Genomic DNA, 11,540 nt, shown 5'->3' with positions numbered 1-11,540 from the left:
TTTTCATGATTAGCTATCAGTCAAATATCTGTAGTAGGTGTCAGGTGCTGTTGTAGTCCTCATAGTTCCTCACCTCTAAAAATGTTTGGTCTCAGTTTCTCCTACATTTAGTGGAGGTAAGTTGGACCCTTCGTGAAGGACATGTCTGCCAGGTTTCTCCTTTTTGAATGTACCTTTTCCCCTTTGTAATTAATAAGTAATCTGCAGAGGATGTTATTTGAAATAAGAATATCTTGTTCCCAATCTTTTACGCAATGATACTCGTATAAATCAATGAATCTCATCTGAAAGCATTATTACTACAGTGTTCACAAAATGGTTTTTGAACTCTGTTGTTCTCTGTATCTATTTTTGGCATGCTTTTGTAAAGAAAAGCTTTATCTTCTGGTCTTCCTGATGAAAACAAAATTTAATTTGTGGAGTCATGGGTTACTTCCCAGTTTTATACATTATAGCCTAATTCATTGATGAATTTATTTAAGAGATTATTTACATTGATACTTTTCCTGAAAGGTCTAATTAAAATAAGTTCACTGTGCTTACTGGTTTCTTATTTTTCAAATTACCTATTAATAGTAAATAACTCAAAATATGGTGTAGAAGAAACTAATTGATCATTTGAAAATTCAAATTTGTAATGTTTTACATTCTGGTTAACCAATTTTAAGCACCAACATATTTAGGTGTAGAAACAGGATTCATGAACATTTTAGTTCTCACCTATTTGAGTGATTATGGAGATATAAGGCAGCACATAGGCCCAAGAACTTCTGGATTTTCTTTTAAATAACTCAATAATTTTATATTTATGAGAGTATATATAATACTTTTCTATCAGATAAGTTTAGAAACCCAACTTCTAAACTTTCTCAGGTCAGAATAAAAGTGAATCTCATTCTATTCCTCGATTCTATTTTTATTACATCATTGTAACTAACAAGATGTTGAACTTGCTATCCAAAAAGAATTGTTCTCAATTATATTTGAATATTCTTATTGAACAAAATCCTCATCTTTGGATCTTTCAATATAGAAAGCAACTGTTTTTATAATATACACAAGAGTAATATACATAGGAAAACATTACATAACTGTGACATTGCCATTAATAAACGTGTGTTGAATGTGCCACGAACTTATCCTAATTATTTGTACAACCCAAAAGTCCATACCTAGACATTGTGCCCAATCTTCTGAAAATGAAAGGCTTTTGGGACTCTGCTGAGGGGTTTATCACTCCAGGTCTCTGCCATGGTCTGCTATTGGTTCAGTCTGTGGGAGGTTTCTGTTTGTCACTCAGCTAGAGCCAAGCATAATGGGAAAGCTCCTGTTTAAACACCTCTGTGGTTTCCCATGGAATTTTGAGAATGATCCTGCCATTGGTCAAGGTAGGGGGAAGGACTCCGCTAATGCTTAACCTGGGACCCATGATGTTGCAAAATGTTGTCTCTGTATAGTTCATGACATCATATGTCAAGGTTGCCTGAGCAGGGTTTCTCCAAGTATTCTCCCTGAAATTTTATGTTCCTGTTTTCTCAACTCTGATCTTTTATTTTTTGGGTAATAGAACATTTGGGAGAGATTTATCTACTTCCAACTACTTAGAACAAAAATATTGATTTGTTGTTATTCTAACACCTTTGGAGGCTGTTTTAATGAAGTGTGCTATTTTCCTTTTTTGAAACACACAAAACAAAACAAAGAAAAAACAAATAAGGCAAAATAAAAAAAATAGAACATTAAGAAGTCACAAATCATGGAGGATAATATACTGTAAATGATTTTAAAATTTTCCCATGTAAATTTTATACATCATAGTGAAATGGTATCTCAAAATTCATGTCTCTCTGGAACCTCATTTGGAAATAAGGTCTTTGTGTACATAATTATTTAAGGACTTCATCCTGAATTTATGGCTTGCAGATCCAACAACTGGCATTTGTAGGATTAATGCTGCTACCTTTCAGAATAGCAGGAGTCACCAGAAGCTAGAAGAGGCAAAGGAAGCACCCTCCTTGGAGTCACAGGAGGGAGGATGGTCCTGGTGGCAACTTGATTTTTGGATTCCTGGCCACCTTAATTTTGAACTTCTGACCACCAAATTTGTGGTAATTTATTACAGTAGCCCTAAAAATGTAGTACACTCTCTGAAGAGAGAGCAGATGGAATTTAACTGGGGAGTCAAAAAAACAATTTGAATCCCTTTGGCAACTATAAGAATTTTTTATCTGTAATATAATCTAGTTTTGCTAGGACTTTTAAAGATGACCACTGAGGCTTTATGTTAGATGAATCCCTTGCACAGCTGCAGGGCAAAACTTGTAAGAATCTGGTAGAATGTAGGAATAGATACAGACACAATGACTTTGAATAACTTTTGTTACAATGTAATGACAAGAAATGGTTCATGAACGCACAGGTCACAGGATGAGGCCTGAATCCTTGTTTTGTGTTCAGTAAATCAAGAACCATGTGAAATGCTTTTGCATTTTACTTGGGTTTAGCATTGCATTCCCATGGACAATTACCTTCATTCACAAACATGGAACACGTGATGGAGGTCAGATACTGGATTCAGCTGTGTGGAATCCATCAGTGAGCAAAACAAAGATCTCTATTTTGCTGGAACTTTTGACTTAGTAGATGACACTGAACCTGATAAATGAATAAGTGACCCAATGTTTCAAGAGATGGAACATGTTATAGAAATAGAGGTGTAACATTGTAGGAAAGATATTGTCTTGGGCTTGAGACAACAATGCAGATTATGGTGATCAGGCTTACTTGGGAAGGTGAGAGTTGAGAAAATTCTTAGGAGTCAAGGGAATTGTTTAACAGAAGAGAAGCATTCCAGGACACTGAAGAGCTAGAGCCAAGACCCTGGGGTGGAGGTATCAGGCTTCAAGGAGGAGCAATGAAGCTGATATGACTGGAAGATAGTAAGTAAGTAACAGAAAGGAGAGAAGAACAGACAGGTATCCAAATGTCAGATTTACTTGCTTTGTTTGAAAAGTTTGTTTAAATAAAAATGATATGATTCAATTTCCATTTACTCTTGGGTTATTGAGGACAGAGAAAGAGAGAATGTTTTATTAAAAACTTCATACATTTTTTTTTGGGGGGGGGAGTACAGGGGATTGAACTCAGGGGCATTCTCCCACTGAGCCACTTCCCTAGCCCTATTTTGTATTTCAAGACAGGGTCTCAGTGAGCAGCTTAGCGCCTTGCAGTTGCTGAGGCTGGCTTTGAACTCGCAATCCTCCTGCCTCAGCCTCCCAAGCCCCTGGGATTATAGGCATGCACCACCACTCTGGGAAAAATCTTCATACATTTTTAGAGGTAGAGCAAGGAAGCTTTTCTGGTGAATTACATATTAGTTGTATGAGAAACAAGTCAGGAATTAGAATGAAGGGTGATGGGAAAGACTTTACTGCTCCTTGTGCTCCCATGAAAAAGTCAGGAGACAAATTTACATGGGGAAAAAAAGGAATTTTCTTTAAGGCAGTCTTTGAGAAAGATAGGACATAGGAGACATTTTTATTTCTTAAATTTCAATCTTCCAGGGCTCAGTTTATCATTTTATAAGAGGAGAGAACCTACAGAGGTACAAAAGTTAGGGAATAGACTGTGTAGATTTAGCTAGACTGGATTAATCAGAAACATGCCATAATCTCAAGTCCCTTGGCACTTGTCAAGGCCAGGAGGCAGCCCCTCAGCCTTCATTCTCCCTATGAGGAAGTCCAGAAGTTAAAACAATTCAGAGATTTCCATTTTAAAGGGGGTCTGCTTCAAGTTGAGTCTGGGAAAACTTTTTTTTTTTAATATTTATTTTTTAGGTGTAGATGGACACAACACAATTAGCCTTTATTTTTATGTGGTGCTGAGGATGCAATCCAGGTCCCACCCGTTCTAGGGGAGCGCGCTACCGCTGAGCCACAATCTCAGCCCCTGAGTCTGGGATTTCTGACCTGAGCATTCAGAAAGATAAAATTAAAATCAAATGAAATAGAGAAGGCTTTCTGTACAGTAGGTTTTGTGGAAGGGAAAAATTTAACTCAATTCTAGTCACACTGAGTTTGCAATATCTGTTAGTCATCCAAGTAGAGATGTTGAGTAGACAGTTGGAGAGAGAATTCTGGAATCCAAAGAGGAAGTCTAAAGTGGAGATAGACATTTGGCAAATAGATGGATTTGAGGCTAGTAAAATGAATTACCAAGGCAGGGAATGTAACTGGAGAAGATGACCATTGAACCCCCTATTTCAAAATACTTTGGGAAAATGGAAGAACCATTAATGTGATGTCCGGTAGATATGAGAATAAACAGGAAAATGAAATATTCTTGAATGCAAATGAAGAAAGACTTTCCTCTTTCTATCTCTGCTTCTTCCCTTCATTCTCCTTTGTTTAATGAATATCTATTCTTCCCCCTCACGCCACCTTTATTATGGATTTGCTTATACGTATCAGTGAAAGCATCTGTCCTTTGGCTTTGGGGACTTGGATATTTCACTTAGCTTGGTAGTCTCCAGATCCTTCCACTTTATGGGCAAATGACATAAAGCCATTCTTCTTTATGACTGAGTGATGTGTGTATATATGTGTGTGTGTGTGTGTGTGTGTGTGTGTGTGACAACTTCTTTATCCATTTATCTGTTGAAGAGCACCTAGGTTGATTCCATATCTAAGCTATTAGGAATTGAGCTGCTTTTTACAAATTTTAACAGAAATGAAAATTTTCCTATAATTATAATTATATAAAATTTCTTATAATTATTAATCTATAAAAAGAATAATTGTTTTTTTCTAAGCATGAAACATTAGAAAAGATAAGAATGAACTCAATAGTTGCTTATTTCTGGAAGGTGGTACTTTGGTAACTTCTATTTTCAAAATTGTGTATTTTTAATCTATTTTATCATAATATGTATATTTGTGTTTCAATAATTAAAAAAATTCAAATATCAGGTCTTTTCTTGAAGTTCTTTGAATTCATATAACCTGAAGAAATACTGAGGATTTCAAAAGCATTTCTAAGTGAATGAGTTTGTTTTCGTTTTTAAGTACTCACTCAGATAATACATTCAATGTCAACCACAATGACTAGGTAGTCAATAACAATTCTGAGTGTTCAGTCTATGCAGTGCAAACAACAACTCAGTCTTCACCAAAAGATGCAAAAACTGCTCGCAGGATCCAGAGGTAAAGCAAACATTTGCCAGATGAGTTTTACAAGTAGGTGCCCTCTGAAGTCAGGAGTTGTTTCCCTCTGGGTTAGTGGTGCTATAAGAAGACATCATGGTAAAGGAAGGATTTCAACCACATCCTGGAGAGTTAAGGACACTATTAGAAAGTTATTAGTGCTATTTCGCTCTAAGTGAAGCGCTTTTACTAGGTTAGATTTGTTCCTTCTGCAGCAAAGGAGATCACATCCAATGAATTCAAGCTCACTCTGCTGCTAACACCAGAGACTCCTACTTCTCAAAGAAAGCTCCAACACTGCTTTTTCCTCCTGCCTCCTGGAGAAAAATTCACAGCACCCAACCAACAATCACCAATAGGAGCATAATCATAGTTTCTCTCCTTTTTCTTTTTTCATTTATTTTACCCTGCCTGCACAGGAAAATGTCAATTTACAAATGAGATGCCAAGGTTCTAATGTGAGGGAGGCAGTATTTAGAATTTCTAGTACAGGACAACCCCAGTTGTGCCCAATACAACACGAGTTCATTGGTAAATTCCTTTGAATTTTTAAATGAGAGTTCCTAAATTTGAGATTCACCATATATTTGGAAATTATAAAGGTTTTAAGAAACCTCACAGAATCTTAGTGTACTTGTGTAGAGCCAACCTTTGATTATAGAACCTTTATTTCTATAATTCCTATTAAAGGTAATGGGGGAAATTCTTTTCCAGACCCCTCCCTAAAATGATGAATTAAAACTATAGCATATTAATAAAACTTTGAGGCATAACCCTTTAAAAAATAACCAGAAATTGAAGATTTGGGATGTAATTTGGTGCTAGAGCACTTGACTAAACTACATGAGGTTTTGGGTTAGAGAGAGAGGACAGAAAGAGAAAGCTACAGTTTGAGATTAATGCCTGAATCATCCATATTCTAAGTACTATCTTCATATTAAGACAAGAATTTTTTACTTTGTATCCCTAGCAGAAACTTTGGTGGATTTCCTGACAATTGGGTTGTTTTCATTCTAATGACAGTAAATCATATAGTTATGCAATTTTCTTCTTTGTATTTGGCTTCTAGAAAACTGGAAAAAATATTGTGGCTCATGATTAACCAACTGTCCATATTCTTCCACCTTGAATCACAGCAATCTTTTATTTATATTTTTTCCACATTCATTATTCTTTTGCCCTTTCCTCCTTATGTGCCTATTTTTTTTATAGGAAAAAGACAACACAAAATTTGTTACACGCTTAAGACAGAAGGGTATTAACCTTGTGCATATTTATTTTGGCTACATTTTTTTCTTTTTTCATATTCATTAAATGTATGTTGTCACATGTCCTTAAAGATTTCTTTTTCTTTCTTTCTTTTTTTTTGGCGGGGGCGGGGAACAAAAAGGGTATAAATGATCAACAACTCTGTTTCAACAGAACCTGCATACATGCATTTTCTTTAAGAAGCCCTCTGTCCTTTTAGCAAAAGGAGGGTAACAGAGGAAATGATCATTGCACACTTGGATCCAGAACATTTTTTAATTACTATCTCTGTTCCTCCCCTGCCTAGGTGATGCATTTATGTGCTATTCTGAAATTCTCTGGGCTTTCATTTCCTATCAGTCAGTGAGTTGTTAGAAGTAGATAACTTCTTTTAAAGATTACAGAGCAAGTGATTTTGCCTGATCAGCACAATGAAGCCTCAATTGTAGAGAAGAAAGTAAAATAAGATGGGGCTAACTTTTGTCAGATGTCAGGTAGAAATAGGGTTGGTCTGTTATGTGGGTAACTTGGAGTTAGCTAAAAGTTTAGTAACTATCTAAATAGACATTTTATAGATTGAGTTTTTTCTTTGTTTGTTTCCCTTTTGCCTGTACAGGCTTTATTTATTTTTTATTGATTTTTTTAAAATACATGACAGCAGTGGAATGCATTACAATTTTTATTACACATATAGAGCACAATTTTTCACAACTCTGTATATAAAGTATGTTCATGCCAATTTATGCAGTTACACATGTATTTTTTGCATTATAATTATTAATACACATATTTACCACAATTTTTCATATCTCTGTTTGTACATAAAGCATGTTGACACTTCAATTCAAGTCTTCGTACATGTTGTTTTTATTTCTTGGGATTTTTTTTGTTGTTGTTGTTGTTTGTTTTTTGTTTTGGCAAGAGCAAGGAAAAACAAATTATCTTGAATCAGAATTGTTTTTAAAAAGGTTCACAGTAGCCAGTCATGGTGGTACACACCTGTCATCCCAGCAGCTCTGAGGCCAAAGCAGGAGGATCATGAGTTTAAAGACAGCCTCAGCCTCAGCAACTGACCAAGGGCATAAGCAACTTCATGAGAGCAAGTCTGTAAATAAAAATATAAAAAAGGTTTGGAATGTGGCTCAGTGGTTAAGTACCCCTGGGTTTAATCCTTGGTACAAAAAAATAAATAATTGAAAATTCACATATAACTCATTGCCAATATCTGAAGTGCAATGAGTAGTTTGGAAAATTTCAGAAACAGCATCTTTATTTTTTCTTCCACCTTTAAATTCTTGTGAAACTAGCATAAAAGAATTAAAATTATTATTCTTCTAAACAGCAATATTTGTGCTTTATTCAGTCTCAGCATTTTAGCTGACTGCACTATACCTGCTAGTGACCAAGAATGTTCAACTACAAATAGGTGGGGGCTAATGAGAATTCTTCCCCTAGCCTTCACCACCTTGAGGATGCTCTCTATGTTGGCAGAGAAAAGCTCCAGTTACATTTTATCAGTGACACAGTGGGCCTATTTCTAAACTGTTCTGGAAAATGAGGCAACAACTTAAGTGAACTTAGTAGGTATATGACAGTCTACTGCAAGCACAAGCCAAATCTCAACATTGTGCTTAATAGAAAAGATGTTTCACAATTGCATGAATAGACAAAAGTACTGAGATAATTGAGATGACATGTGGTCCTGTTACTATAGAACCACAAAACTCAGGAAAACTTATTTTGCAATATGTGTAAACAGTCACACTGTGGCTTATTCCACAATTCCACCACACAAGATATTATATTTGTGAATTTAAATATATCGATTGTATAACTTTCTATGTATATCTTTTCTTTATAAATTTGCTTTGACATTAAAATGCTATAAAATGTACTAGCATCATTCCATCTGATCTGATGGATCTGATGTTCATTCAGATCTGTGCCAGGCTGATTCCTAATCCTTTGGGGTCCTTCTCTAAGAGAACTTTCTTCATCTCCTTTGACCCCTGTTATTTCATCTTATCCACTGTTTCATTTTTCTCATAGCTATACTGTAATCTAAAGTCATCTTCTTTTTTTCTTAGCTTATTGTAATTTCCCTCATGGATTTTAGTTTTGTGATAGAATAGATTTTTTTCCTGTCTTGCTTCATCTTTTTAATCTTAGGATCTGGAAGGTTGCTTGTCTTTAAGAGCTGAGTGTATAGTTTTAGTAGAAATCTATCTATAATCTGAGAAGCTTGGGAGGCTGAGGCAGGAGTAGCACAAATTCAAAGCCAGCCTCAACAACTTAGCGAGGCCATAAGCAAATTAGTGGGACCCTGTCTCAAAATAAAAAATAAAAAATGAAAAGGACTGGGGATGTGGCTCAGTGGTTAAATGCCTCTATGTTTGATCCATGGTATCCAAAAAATCTATATTTATATTTTAGAAATATAATTTATTTTTTGTTTGATTTTTTAAATTTATTTTTTATTCTGTTACAGTGGAATGCATTGCAATTCATATTACACTTATAGAGCCCATTTGTATCTTTATACATGTAGTTAGGGTAATGATGTCCATCTCATTCCACCATCTTCCCCTAATCCTCCCATGTTCCCCCCTCCCAAACCCACTATCAATCAGCTTCTTTATATCAGAGAAAACAAAAATCATGGCATTTGTAGGTAAATAGAAATATAATTTAAATCAACACATAAGAATATGAGCTAAAGATGTAACTCAGGGGAAAAGCACTTGCCCAGCATGTTCAAGGCCCTAACTTCCATCCCCTGTAACACACACACACACACACACATTATATTTTGATACATTATTTTAAAGGTTTCTCCATTATTGGATAGATCATGAACTTTTCTACAACCTGTGACATATTTAAAATGCCTAAAAAGTACAAAGTAATATTATGTACAGAATAATAACCAGCTCAAGTTTTATTTTATTAGAAACATGAATCTTTAGGTGTCCTATTAGTATTTTATTCGATTAACATTGGAAACATTTCTCCCCATTTGGCTGTTTAAACAAGGCTGTCTTAAGGCAAGTTTGGAGTGAATGAGACTTATTTTTTTCACAAATGTCTTATTTCCTGCAAACACCAGTGAACTTGTCATATGAACGAGACTGTGGATCTTACAAATTTGATCATGCAATAAATAAAAATTGAAATCTAAGTCAAATGAGCAAATAATCATTGTAAAAATAATTTTTTAAAAATTACACAGGTCATTAGAAATACTCCTAGATGTATAGCAATACAAAACCTGGGTTTTATTGTTGATTCAAAAAATGATAACAGGGCCCCACTGAAATTAAAAGTTCCAAGTTTTATTCTTTTCTTTATATTTTCCATATCTCAGTGGAGGGTGAAAATTTGACCTCAAAGTATGGAAAGTACCAGCAAGAATAGAAAAACAAGATTCATAATGTGTTTTCTGGCTAACACAGCCTAGTTAAATCTATATATGTATATTTCTTGGCTTTTGTTTCTATAAATTGTACCTGTTTCCATAGGACCAGTGAAGGGACAAACTGAGTGTCCCCAGTTTTGAACAAAGTGCCTTATATTTATTTGTTCTTTCTACATTGTTTGTTTATTTCTTATGGGGATAGGCAACCCAATCTAGCCAGCCAAGATCTAGTCAGCATCCCTGGCGTTGTAGCGGGTAACAGAATCTGGAAAGGTATGTCATGAAGTCTAACAGTTGGGAATTTAAGGCAACCTTTGAAGGAGAAAGAAAACAGACTTCAGATGAGAAATTTCTAAGTTTATGTCTGACTCCATCAATTAACACCATGTGTAACCCAGACAAAGTCAGTTCTGAGAGTTCTAAATGTATATATATATATATATTTGGTTGCTGTGGTATATACCTCAGATACTAGGAAAGCTAAAATTTGAGCCTGATAGTTCAAGGTCAGCCTGGATAACACAGTGAGACCCCATCTGAAGAATAAAAAAAAATGAAAACCTATATTAATAAATAAATGCATGAGCATATTAAATAGCTCTATCATAGTGTCTGGCATGAAAAGAGATTTCAAAAATATATTTCTTTTCTCCACTTTTAAATTTTCTGCACCAATATGTCCAAATAATTTTACACATTTCAAATTATTTGAAAATAATCAATTTAACCTCGGACTTATGAGAATTTGAAATGCACAAATCAGAGTTAATTATACCTGAACTTTTAATGAGAAGGAATTCAGCAAAAGTTGTAGACTTACTGACACCCCTCTCTGCAATGTTATGTATAAACAGAGCTCCATTGTGCTTGAAGCTTCATAACTTTAAACAAAGTTCAGCTAGTGTATTTTGCAGGTCCTTATTCCTTCCCAGGATTCCAAATATTATTAGTATGCTGCAGAATGAGGCTTTTGAATTCATCCTGACTCTGTTTGAACAAAGAGTGATGGAAAGATGAGATTCAATTTTCTTGAGAATTTTTTTTTTTGTGTGTTCTTATATACCTGACCTCTGCTGAGTTCAAAGAAAAGTGATGCATAGTGCTGACTAAAAGGAAATATAGGCTTATGAGCAAGTCAGGCACAAACCAAAAGATGGGAATCAAATGTGATAAGTGCTAAGAATTTGAATAGGAACCAAGTTTGCTCAATCACTAGGGAAGAAATTGCTCTTTTTGGAGGCACCTTGGAAAGCATCCCAGTGAAAGGGTATTTGAAATGTATTTTAATTACAATAAAATTCAGATGAAATGAGAGGAGGTCACTCTAAGCATGAAGAATTTAGAAGATTCCAGGACTTAGTCCTTATATTCTGGGTGCATCATCAGATGTTTCACTGGGAAGTCGTGGGAAATAAGATCTCCTTATGATGTGGATCAGAAATGTCCCCCAAAGGCTCATGTCTTGAAAGCTTGTTTCCTAATTCAGCAATGTTCAGAGGTGGAGCTCTTGGCAAGTGATCAGCTTGAGAGAACTCTGAACTCGTCAATGAGGTATTTATGATTTTAATGGACTATTGGGAGGTGGTGGAAACAGTAGGCAGGTGGGGCATAATTGGAGGAATAGGTCACTGAGAGCATGCTCTTGGGGACAGTATCTTGTTCAATATCATTCCCCA

The sequence above is a fragment of the Callospermophilus lateralis genome, chromosome 8, assembly GCF_048772815.1.
Source record: "Callospermophilus lateralis isolate mCalLat2 chromosome 8, mCalLat2.hap1, whole genome shotgun sequence".
Classification (NCBI taxonomy): domain Eukaryota; kingdom Metazoa; phylum Chordata; class Mammalia; order Rodentia; family Sciuridae; genus Callospermophilus; species Callospermophilus lateralis.
The sequence above is the reverse complement of the archived record's forward strand: the minus strand, read 5'-3'. Positions refer to the sequence as shown.